This window comes from Setaria italica, chromosome VIII, assembly GCF_000263155.2.
Source record: "Setaria italica strain Yugu1 chromosome VIII, Setaria_italica_v2.0, whole genome shotgun sequence".
Taxonomy (NCBI): Eukaryota; Viridiplantae; Streptophyta; class Magnoliopsida; order Poales; family Poaceae; genus Setaria; species Setaria italica.
Window position 1 is genome coordinate 32,206,533 of NC_028457.1, and position 12,561 is coordinate 32,219,093.

General features: G+C 41.6%; 1 pseudogene; it reads left to right on the forward strand.

Annotated features, from left to right (window-relative positions):
• The first annotated feature begins 3,224 nt into the window (after window positions 1–3,224).
• LOC101771596 lies at window positions 3,225–8,028 on the forward strand (annotated as a pseudogene).
• Window positions 8,029–12,561: the final 4,533 nt, after the last annotated feature.

Here is a 12,561-nt window from a genome sequence, read left to right on the forward strand (position 1 = left end):
CTTTTTCTCTTATTGGAAAATGTATGATTGGATAAAAGTTTTGTGAGGACACAACATATGGATGCCTTCCTGATCACAACGATAACCATTCAATCCCAGTCAACATGACTTTCAGTTTATGATGTTCAAAGATTTAGTTTGATTCATGTATTGACGGATCGGAGGGAGTATAAGTTTGGTATGAAAAAATCCCATATATGCATGAGAGAGCAGCACAATGTGATTATTGTGTGTATATAAAACCGGCCTTGATACTGTGCAAAACCGGCCATCGTTTGCCTGTCAGGTCAAAATACATCCCTGAAGCATATGCTAAAAATAACAAAAATCTTAAATTGTCACTTTCCAACATTTCAGTCGACTAAAATAGCATATTGAAAATAAAAAGAGAAAAATTTATGGTGTCACTTCCCATTTTTGTGTCAAAAAGAAAAGCCTGCAATGTTGAATGCGAACATGCATGATGCTAGCGTGCTACAAAACGTTGAGAAACATACAAAAAGAGAAAAACAACAGAGAAATTTCTTTGATCAAATTTCTGAGCTTGCATTGGGTGATCAAATTTCTCATGCAAAATGGCTGCAATGATCGGCAGAGAGTTTCTCGTTCCTCATGCTTTATTATGTAAATCTAATATAGTTATCTGATAGGAACCTTTCTTGCTGTTTAAGGAGTAAGACCTTGTGAACTGTGAAAGAAGTTTGCAGCAGCTGTGAACTGAGAAGGTGAAAGTCATTCACATGATACTCGTGCGCTTTCACAAAATGGATGGCTTGGAACTGTGCAGTAGCTAGATCATTTTTTTCAGGCCAACAGGGGTTATGTGAAATCACAGGTAAATACATATGGAACATTTGGGGGAAGTGTACAAAGTTGCAAAACTTTTGAGTTCATAACAGAGGCATGTCGTACCTTGCAAATGTAGCAGTGTGCCACTCATGCTTCCTCACGGCGACATGACCAGTCATTTCGATGGGGGCTGCATGGGCTGTGGTTTATTCTCCCAACAATGCAGACTGAAAAACTTTCTGAACTGCGGAAGTGCAAACTGCAGCGAATAACAATGTGATGACTTGATTTTGGTAATCTACTGGCCGGACAGATATCGCGCGATAAAAAAGGAACCGGACAGATATCCGCGTGTCATAATATAAATAGCACTGGAAGCTATGTCTTCAGCAACAGATTTTTCAGGAAAATGGCATGGAAAACAACAAATGTTTTTGTAGATACGTGATAGGCAACAGAGTTTCTTAAGATGGAGGTGGGAACTGAAGAACGATGGTCATTTGATCAGCCTCAACAGCTTTTGCCAATCTCGCCATGCAATTTGGCGACCAAAGTACCATCTAGCATGGCAAATAGATTGGATCGGTGAAAAATTATCATGCTGTAACTTTAGGACTAAGCGTGTGAAAGGGTGGGATCATGAGAAAATGTGAGGGGAAATGGATTATGCATTGTCACACTGTGTATTGTGTAATCGATGCAGCTAATTCTTTTCTTGTACTTTGTTCTGCTCCACTACTAATAAAAGGAAAGAATAAGCACTGTTTCATTTGTTGGAAATTTATAAAATTTGCTCCTTGGCTTGTCTGACAATCTTGCAATTATCTGAATAAAGCAAAATAAAAAAAGGTGGGTCATGTCGTACAAGAATAAAATAAGCATGGTCGTCATGATTTTGATTTGCTACTAATGCATACAAAACCCATGATGTGCTTGCACACCAGGGCAGGCAATATAAATACGTACGAGTCTTATCAGTTACTGAAATGACCAGGTAGCATAGACAGACTCCCAATTGTGCAACTGGTGGAAAACAAAGGAGCAACATCTTTGTTTCACATAGCAATTAAGCAAGTTTTTGGAGTGATTCTTTTGAGGATTTAGTTTTGTTTAGATGTAGAATGGTACTCGCTGATAAAATAGAGGCAGAGTTTTACGTTTAATAGTGTGTAAACCTGTTTCAGTTTACGGACAGCTGCAGCTTGATATTGACAGAGAAAACAGACCAGGGTTAGATGTTGGAGGAAGCCAAAATGGTCTTGGGAAGTATGCTCAATTTGGACAACAGAGCCATAGAACAGAAGCCGTTTCTCAGCATGTAGATATGAAGCCTGGTGCAAACAATCTCAATCTCCTTATACTGTCGGTGTGCAGTGTGCACCGAGGCAGATCTCCCCCTACAGTATGGTGGGCTGTCGGCATCAAGCGGCTGAGCGGGACCGAGCGAAGAAGACGATGAACAGAAAGCAACGCTGAATTGCTGATGCACCTGGACGCGGTACCATAGATTAATTGGAGTAGCCCAATAGATAGACAACATCCCAACAAGGCAACTGCCCCCAAAGCCTCAAACATTTTATGCTGCGTGCTTATTTGTTTTACCAACAGAGGATCTTACTGATTCATTTCAAAATTAGCAGGTTGGTTCTTCTTTTAGCTCATGGATCTTGGTGCATGTTGAATTCATAAAATATATTATGGTGTTATAGACTTAATTAGCTACCTGTTGTGGGAGATATCACATTCAACCTTTAAATATGGCATTCATTAGCCATTCTTCCTCTTATTTGTTTAATTTCAATAAGAATGTGGCGGGTGAACGGAATATTTTCTACTGATCAAAACATGTGGGGGTGACAACTGATTGTCGATCATGCTGTGCCTGCCGGCAACCCGGCCTCGATAACGCGTGAAACCAGCCATTGTTTGCCTGTCCGGTCAAAATAAATCCAGGAAGCATGCTAGAAATAAGAAAAATCTTACATTGTCACTGTCCACCATTTCAGTCGACTAAAATAGCGTGTTGAAAATAAAGGAGAAAAATTTGTGGTGTCACTTTCCCATTTTCGTGTCAAGTAAATCAGGGAACGTGTTGAAAAAAAGAAATGCCTACAATGTTCAATGCTAACATGATGCTAAAGTGCTACAAAACGTTGAGAAGCATACAAAAAGAGAAAAACAAGAAAGATTGATCGAGTACCTGGACATCTGGATGTGACCGGCCGAATCATCCAGGGACAAGAACACCAGCCGCAAAAACGTGTGGGCACTGATGATGAGTCAATCCATTTTACTGCTAGGATTGACTTGACATGTAAACTGCAAAGAACAGCAAAAGATATAGCTCCGGCTTGTTTATCTGGTAATAACACATTTGCTCGGGAAACATTCCTCCGCAGCCATGCTCGCCATCGTCCTTCTACTTCTCAGTCTCTCGGCAATGGCCACCACCACCACCGAGCCCTGGTCGATCTGCGACAACACCGGCAACTACTCCGCCAACAGCAGGTACCAAGCAAACATTCAGCTCCTATCCTCCACGCTCCTCACCAACGCCTCCTCCTCGCCGCTGCGGTTCGCCATGAGCTCCGTCGGCACCGCACCGGACACCGTCCACGGCTTCGCGCTCTGCCGGGGTGACACGCCAACGCCTCCACCTGCCTGGCCTGCCTCGCCGCGGCGTTCCAGGAACCGGAAGCTCTGCGGCAGTGCGAGCGCAACAAGCAGGTGATCGTCTTCTACGACTCGTGCCTCCTCCGATTTGCCGGCCAAGATTATAACAGCCACGTGAGCACGCCGACTACCGGCGGCCGCGCGTGCCCCGTGATGACCGCGCAGGACGCCGCCGTGTCGGTTCTGCCCGGCTGGGATCCCGGCGAAGCCAGCAGCGTCGCCGCCGTGACAAACACGCGGTCAGGACGCTGATGCAGGACACGGCCCGGCGCACGGCGTTCAACTCGACGAGGAGGTACGCCACGGGACGCATGGACGTCGGCGGCGCGGCGCCTTCCCACTGCTGTACTCGCTGGCTCAGTGCACGCCGGACCTGACGCCGAGCACCTGCTGGGACTGGGAGTACCTCCAAACTATCGAAGATACGGCAACGAAGAACTTCGCCGGTTAACAGGGAGGGCGGGTGCTGTTTGTGCGGTGTAACTTGAGGTATAGTACGACACCGCTCAGTTTTGCGTCGGCGAGCCCATGCTACGCATCCTGCCGCCGGCCGATGGTGTTGCGCCGCAAACACAACAGTAAGCAACACAAACACCCGTTCCGTTTACCAGTCTATTAACCCGTGCACCTACACGGTCTAATAATCTTAAGATACACGGTCTCGTAACCCTGTGTAATGTTATTTGTGCGTGTTTTATATGTGTTTATTCATTGAGCCTTTAGTTCATTGCTTTTGCTTATACTCTATACATAGTGACACACATTATGGTTGTATACCTCAAGATAGTATTTTCTATATTAAAATTGATAGAAATAAGCAATTTAGAATCATGTATTGGTGTACTTTGAGATAATTTTTTATAATGGTAGATGTAGGTGATTTTGTTATTTTTAATAATGGTATATGTGTGTAATTTAGATGAAAAGTTAAGGGGTTTACATTTTTAATTTTTTATAATGACATATGTTGGTAATTTAGATTAAGATTATAGAGTTATTTTAAGGTATTTTTATAATGGAAGATGAGGGTAATTTAACTATATACCAAAAGGGTTACTTTAACTTTTTTTTGGTAATGACCGAGGTAGATAAGTTTTTAGAAAAATTTATGATAGAGCCTATGGCTACTATTATTAATGATGATTATATTCTACCGGATTGACAGCCAGATTTTTCAGATTTTCATCAAAACTTCTAGGATTTTCATTTTTTTTATCATGTGTTGTGAGGATTAACATGGAAACTTCAAAAAAGATCTCCAATTCGTAATAATATAATTCAGATTTCCATGATGAGCCTTTTGATCCACATTTTAGCTTTTAGGTCTCAACAGTTCAATTTGATATTTGAGGTAGCAAAAACATTCAAAATTAAGGATGGACCGTAGACCCAAAACAACTCCGAACTCGGTATTATAGTTTTTGACGTAAAATTTCAAATTCATTAATATGGACATTACCACAGCCGCATTTTCAAACAACCTTGTATGTGATGCAACCCATTACATATCTCAATTGCAGTCCTCGTTCCAATTGGAACATCCAATGTTTTGTGTAATTCAATTGCTCGTATGTGTCAAAAGTTCCAATAAGGTGAGCACTTGTAACTTTATGGAATCATTTTCTTAATATCTTTACAGGGCGCTTGAGGATTCTTTTCATCTTTGTCCCGCTACTTGTAATTATTTTAACATGTATTATTATATACGGGAGCAAAAGGTTTTACAGAAAAGGTCAGCAATGTATGTAATTTCCATTATTTTTCTATTTAGTTCTGGTGCTATTTCCGTTTGTTTTTACTGAAATGATTGTTAAAAGGTCTACATGATAAGGCTAAGATGAATGTGAAGGAAGATGAAGAAGTAAATTGTGGACTAGAAGGAAGGAGTTCAGAATTCACAATGTATAACTTCTCACAAGTAGTAGAGGCCACAAGCAACTTCTCAGAAGAAAATAAACTTGGCCAAGGAGGCTTCGGTCCAGTACACAAGGAAGAGTGGTAGTAAAAAACTACGGAATGAGAGCACATAATGTGGTAAATCATATTTAAATATAGTATTAAATAGCATCCAAGGAGCTACGCTTTTGCTCATGGCAAAATTAAACTTCTAGTGTCAATTTCCTGATGGGTTGGAGATAGCAGCTAACAGACTTGCTTGGCAGTCAGGGCAAGGTTTCACAGAGTTCAAAAATGATGTACAGCTCGTAGTCAAACTCCAGCACACTAATCTGGTGAAGCTCTTTGGTTGTTGCTCTCATGGAGAAGAGAAGATATTGATCTACGAATATTTGCCAAATAAAAGCCTGGACTTCTATATCTTTTGTACTTCTTCTTGGAATAACATGGTACGGAATATTGGCTCTCAAGGTGCTTTCTTTACTGTATTTATGTCTATCTGATATGCAGATGAAAGAAGAAGAGCTCTAGAGTAGAGTGGAATAAACGGCTGGTGATAATTGATGGAATAGCACAAGGACTTATGTATTTGCATAAGCATTCTCGGTTACGTGTAATCCATAGAGATCTCAAAGCAAGCAACATTCTTTTGGATTATCAAATGAACCCTAAAATATCAGATTTTGGGCTCACAAAAATATGTAGCACTAATGATACTGAAGGAAACAAACAAAGGATCGTCCGGACATAGTAAGGATTTTATAAAAATTCCACCACGTTACAGATATAATATACCAAATACATGCAAATTAACATGTTATTTGTATCTTTTCAGTGGCTATATGGCTCCTGAGTATGCTTCGGAGGGCCTATTCGCAATCAAATCTGATGTATTCAGCTTCGGTTTGCTACTTCTTGAAATTAAAGTAGAAGAAGAACATCAAGCTTCAGGGATATCGAGACTACGCAACCTTCTTGGGCATGTAAGTCTTTTAATTAGACACAAGCTGTGTCTCTCTCCTACTTCCTCCGTCCCAGAATATAGCTAAGTTTAGATTTTTCCCACAGTCATACTATTTTATGTTTGACCAACAATATCTCTAAAAATATTTTGTCAAATAAAAAAGATTACATATTATATATAATAGTTTGTTTCATGATAATTCTCTACTATTAACTTTTTTGTGTTATTAGTCTCTATCATTATTTCGCTATTCGTAGTCAAAATTGAAAAGTTTATCTTTGAAAAGGGTCTAAACATAGCTGGGATGGAGGGGGTAAACTCTATGGAAAATAGAAAGTACAAATTCGAATCACGTCAGTCGCCAGTTTTGAACAACCACTACACCTCTAACAGTACTCCTTCATAATTTATGGTTTTAGCCTTTTAGGATAACACAAAAGTACTTGTAAACTGTTTTTTAATCATCTAGGAAACCTTATGTATTTTGAATCATACTCTTTGCAGGCATGGCAGTCGTGGAAAGATGGACTATGGGTTCAGCTGGTGCATGCATCATTAGTTACCACTACTAGAGAAATCGCCTCTACTATCGGTCGGTAACCCCCATCTAGTACCAGTTATCCCACCGGTACTGGCAATTCGGTACTAGAGGAAGGACCCTTTAGTACCGGTTGAAATAACCAGTACTAAAGGGTATTAAAAAATTAAAAAAAATCGAAATCACCTGCCGGCCCCGCTGCCCCTTCTCGCCGTCGGCCCACCGCCCCCTCCCACCACCAGCCCGCCGCCCCCTCCCGCCACCCGCCCACGCAGCCCTGCCACCCCACCACCCCCTCCTGCTACCTGACCCTGCCGCCGCCGTCTCCCTCCGCTCGACCCTACCGCCCTCCGCACCCTCTCTGCCCCACCGTCGCCGCCGCCGCTCCCGCCATCGCTGCCGCACCCTGATGGCCACCGCCCGAGATCGACCGAAGCTGCTCCCGCCATCACCGCCACGCCTCGATGGCCGCCGCCGCTCCTTGCCTCAAACACGAGGTGAGGGGTGAGCGGATGGGGGAGGAGAGGGGAGGCTGGGGAGGGAGGGAGGAGGCCGATGGAGCGGAGGGAGAGAGGGGGCTGGGTGAGCTGCTGAGGGAGAGAGGGGGCGGATGGATAAGGAGGGAGGTGGAGCTAGGGAGTTGTGGAGGAAATTATTAAGTCAGATAGTGTGCGTCTCGAGGGAGTTCCCACCCGGTACTAAAGGTGGCCCTTTAGTACCGGGTGGAGCCCCCACTCGAGTAAAGGGGTCCGAGGGATCCTAAATTTGGACTCAGCATTAGTACCGAGCTAAAAAGTGACCGGTACTAAGCTTCGAGACGAGAGATCATTTTTCTAGTAGTGTACCGAATGTGTCATACCACAATGATGATGAGGTGTATTAACATTGGATTGTTGTGTGCGCAAGAGAATGCAGCGGATCGACCCACCATGTCACATGTGGTTGCAATGCTAACTAGCAAGGTTATGACCTTGCCTGAGCCAAAGCACCCAGCACATTTCCACATTAGATTAGGAAATTGAGAGGCATCCACTGGTGCAGAACCATCTGGCGTTTATGATGTGACAATGTCCACCCTAGAAGGCAGGTAGTTTTCTATTTGTGTTGGGATCATGTGAATCACATTGTAATATTTCAATGTCAAATTTACTCACGCAACTATGTCAAATTGTTCCATTTCACCCCTTGATAAGATTTGATATTCTTGTTTCGTCATGCACAAGTGGAGTTTTAAGTTAAATTTATTAGGATGATAGCGGACATCATAACTTATATTAAAAAATATATTTTAAAATTTTTATTATATGTACTATCCTATCAAAGCAGTCATGAAAAACCATAATATATTTTTTATCATATGTTATGATGCTTGCTATCACCCTGCAAACCTTTAATTTGAATCTCCACTTACGCATGGAGAAGCAAAAAGAACGAATCTCATTAGGAGTAAATATTCGACAAACTGACATAGTTGTGGGAGTAATTCCTTTGGTATGAGATGTTTTTCCCCTTCTGTACAATGGTCACACACACATTTCATGATTTTGACACACCAAACACGTAGTAAAAGGAACAGCCATTGTATATAAAAGAACATTCCGAAACTAAAACTCAAGGCGTTCTTATCTTAAGAGTGTTTTTTTTAACTCTATGCTCATCTCTGAATAATCTTGAGTGGATTATGAAGCATCTGCCAATATAAAGGAGGTCCAATTTGTATACGCACGTACATATACCTGCTTGGCCTTTTGTTTTTCCTACCATGAAATCCGTTAGACTTAAAAGAATTGGAGATGTTGGTGGAAGCTGAATGAGCCTTATTGATGCACATTGCAGTAACTCCTTTGCACAAGTTGGTGTTGCAACAGAGATCATTTGTGCATATCAGTACAAAATTTGCCTGTGAGGAATGTAGCCATATATTTTGTCTGCAGCTGTGCTGAATTGGTTGCTTCTGTACTAAAGATGAAAAGTTCCGATCTGATCCACTTGCCAATTTTACAATAGAATTGAAGATGGTGCAAATGAGGCCCAAGATTGCATTATTGATCAAAACTATTTTCAGTATATTTGAGTATGACAGATTATCAGGACTTGATAGTATGAATTGATAGGATTGACACCCCTGTTTATATCTTATCTGTAGGAGGTTTCTTGTACATGCCAGTCCTGGTGATTTATAAATAACTCCTCTAACATAGAAAAGCAGCTAATTAAGAGGGTTTGTTGATGAGTTCTTCATTGGTTGGGCATTAATGGAACATGAATGAATCATGAAAGTGTACAGCAGCCGATGCTGGTGCAATTCAAATGAAAAAGTGACCATGGAAGAAAATAAGATGTGTATTGTAGTAACTATGGTTTTATTAACTTGTGATAACTGCGTCAACCAAATGAATGATTAATTGCGCTGGCTTTTTTCTTCAAAAAACACATAGATGTTGATGACCTAACTTTCCTATCATGCATCTTCATTGTCTTCACAGGAAATTTGCTGCATATCTCGCTGCAAAAATATTTATGTGTTTTGTGTCTAACATGTTCGAGTGCTGTTACTTGACCTCGGGAGTGGTCAATGCTCTGGCAGTGTGAAGAAAGGCCCTATTCGCTCCAGCTAATGATGTGCTGCGGTATTTCTGTAGGGATGATAGAAGTTGCAGCTTGCTCAAATTTTGCACGCTTGATTGACCAATATTCTGTGATTTAAATCCGTTATTGAAATTTGTTTAAACACGGCTGCATTTTTACCAAAAAGATACCACTGCAACTTGACAACTCTGGGATGCTCATAGCCTGGTAGTGGGGCGTTCGGCCTGAAAAGGGGAAAATCATAGCACGATACCTCTGTTTCACGTATCACAATGGAGCTAGCAACCACCGGCATCAGATAGAATATAACATGGAAAGTTTCGGTAATAAATCTGACTGGAACTTTGAATACAAATAACTAGACAACAAGCATAAACTTTTATATGAGCAGATTGGTCTTGAGCTCATTACCACTGCGCTTGCCAACAATGCCTCCAGTAATCTGCACAATACTGAGACATGTAGTTCTCATGAATCTTCTCAATGGAAGAGAAAAGGGATAGAGAGATGAAACCCAATCAAAGCAATTTAAATTTTTTTGTTCACAACATTATCTTGAAAAGTACCAAATACACGCCTTCCTGATGGTGTGTAAGGCAGTAGCATGCTACTCATGATTTTCGAGTTGGTGTATGCATGTATGACCCATGCTGTACTTGGGAAGAAGGAAATGCAGTATATATATGTACATTCAGAGAGTAGCTAGCTCACAGATGGAGTCCAGAGGAGCCTGAAGAGAAGAGTTACACTACAGTTCGTGTGTATCTTGAGTTGCAATTATGCATGGCAAATGAGTGAGATGTTGGCGGATGCTGAAATGACCAACACAACCAGCAAAGTTAGATAGGGCTATCTAGCTATAAGCTAGGTGATCGAGGTGCGTGGCTTCACGCCATAATATCGTTTACAGATCAACAACTTCGAAACCACAATATGCAAGCACCTTGCAGGTTGTGATCGAAGGACTCCATAAGAACTATTCCATTTTATTGGTAATATCATATCAATATATATATCTCCTTTTACAAAAATGATGCTCGACCACTATAAAAAAGTTTAGTACTGGCTACTGCGTTCAAAGGAGTAGTTACCAAAACATCATATGCTCTGGTGGTGTGAAGAAAGGGCCTGTTCTCTTCACACAATGACAAATTATAGTATTTCCGTAGGATGAGCAGCTTGCTTAAGACTTTGTATACTTCATTGATGGATGTTCAGTGGTCTACACATCCAATACTGAAATTAAGTTGGACACACCTGCATTTTTTTTCACAAAATCGACACAGCTACAACTTTTGAGTTTTGACAGCTACAAAAAATGCTTTCCTGAGTTTTCACTACTAGCACTACCGGAAACTGTAGGTTTGCCGAGTGTATTCTATCGGGCACTCAGCAAAGAATCTATTTGCCGAGTGCTAACAAAAAAAATACTCGGCAAACAATGCGACATACAGTAAACAGATTAAAAGACACTCGGCAAAAAATTTACACTCAGCAAAAATGCACATAAACACTCGATAAAAGAGGAAAAAACACTCAGCAAAGAACTTCATTTTGCCGAGTGTAAATCTGTAGCACTCGGCAAATAATTTTATTTTTTTTTCTCTTCTGGCGTTGAAATTTTTTCTACTGTCAACATACAACATGTGGTATTCCATATTAAAATTTGGTATATTTCTAGATCTGTTTGCTATATTTAATTAATTTATTGCATTTCTAGGATTTTTTGGTATAAGTCAAATTTGAACTGTGAGTGATTCAAATAATAGAATAAAATGAGTAGAAAAATGATATTCATGTTATTGAGTCCAGTGTTAGGCCTTACCCGGGAAATGAAAAGATATTTCGAATATCTTGTTCAAAAAACACGACCACAAACGTGTGGCCGATTGGTTTTAAAATTATGAAAAAAGCAAATGAAATCTGTAAATCATGACATTTGTCATGATGTGATGATATTATACATGGAGGTTGTGGTAAAAAATTGAGAAGTTTTGCACAATTTGTCATGTACAATGTTTACAAATCGAGGCATCTCAAAAGAAGAATCATAGCGTTGAGAAGGAATCGGTAAGATTTGGAGTCAAAGCGACGGTCGAATTGGGTTTTGACTTCAAAACTTTTCGTATAGGCAATAGAGAACATAGATTCTTTAATGTGAAATTTTGGTAATTTTTTGGATCCGTTTAATAATTTTAAGTTATTAAATGCAATTATAGAATTTTAATTGATATAAATAAAATTTGAGATATAACTGCATAAAATAATGGAATAATATTCGTAGAAAAATCATATATATGTTGTTGAGTCAATTTGACAAGGTATTTTCAAAGACATCAAACAAAAAAGGAAAAACACGTTATGGACAACAAGAAATGAAAAAATAACTAATATATTTGCCGAGTGCCCCAAACCCTAGACACTAGAGAAAGATAAGTTTGCCGAGTGGCGTGATCTGACACTGGGCAAACTTATTTTTGCCGAGTGTCCTAGATTCGACACTCAGCAAACTCGGCACATTATAAGCGTGAGTCCTCCACCTCTCGCCCACCCTTCCTCCCTCTCCTAGCGCCACCACCCCCCTCCACTCCCTTCCTCTCCTGCCGCTGCCCCCTCCCCTCCCTCCCTCTCCCGCCACCACCCACTCCCTGCTACCCTTCCCCTTCCCCCTCTGCTCACCCCTCACTAGTAGTGAGGAGCGGCAGCGGGGCGAGATGCAAGGTAGCGCAGAGTAGTGGCTTCTGGCAGCGGCGTCACTGGTACATGCTCTCTCTCTCCCTCTCCCCCCATTTCCCTCCCTCTCCCTCTTTTTTTTGCACAAGTGGTGGCGGGGGTGGCGGGCCGGGCGGGCAGCGGTGCCACCGAGGTAGCGGGATGTGGTGGTAGCAGTGGCGGGATGCGGTGGTGAGCCGAGGCAGTAGGATGAGGCTGCGGCGCTCAGGCAATGGCGGCGGCGGCGGTAGCGGGATGCCGTGGCGGCGGCGGGGGGCAGAGGTGAGCTAGCGGGGGAGGGGGGCTAGGGGGCTGTTTATTTTTTAAAATTTTTTTTTTGCCGAGCATCGGCTTGAGCACTCGGCAAAGTATTTGCCGAGTGCCCGATAAAAAACACTCA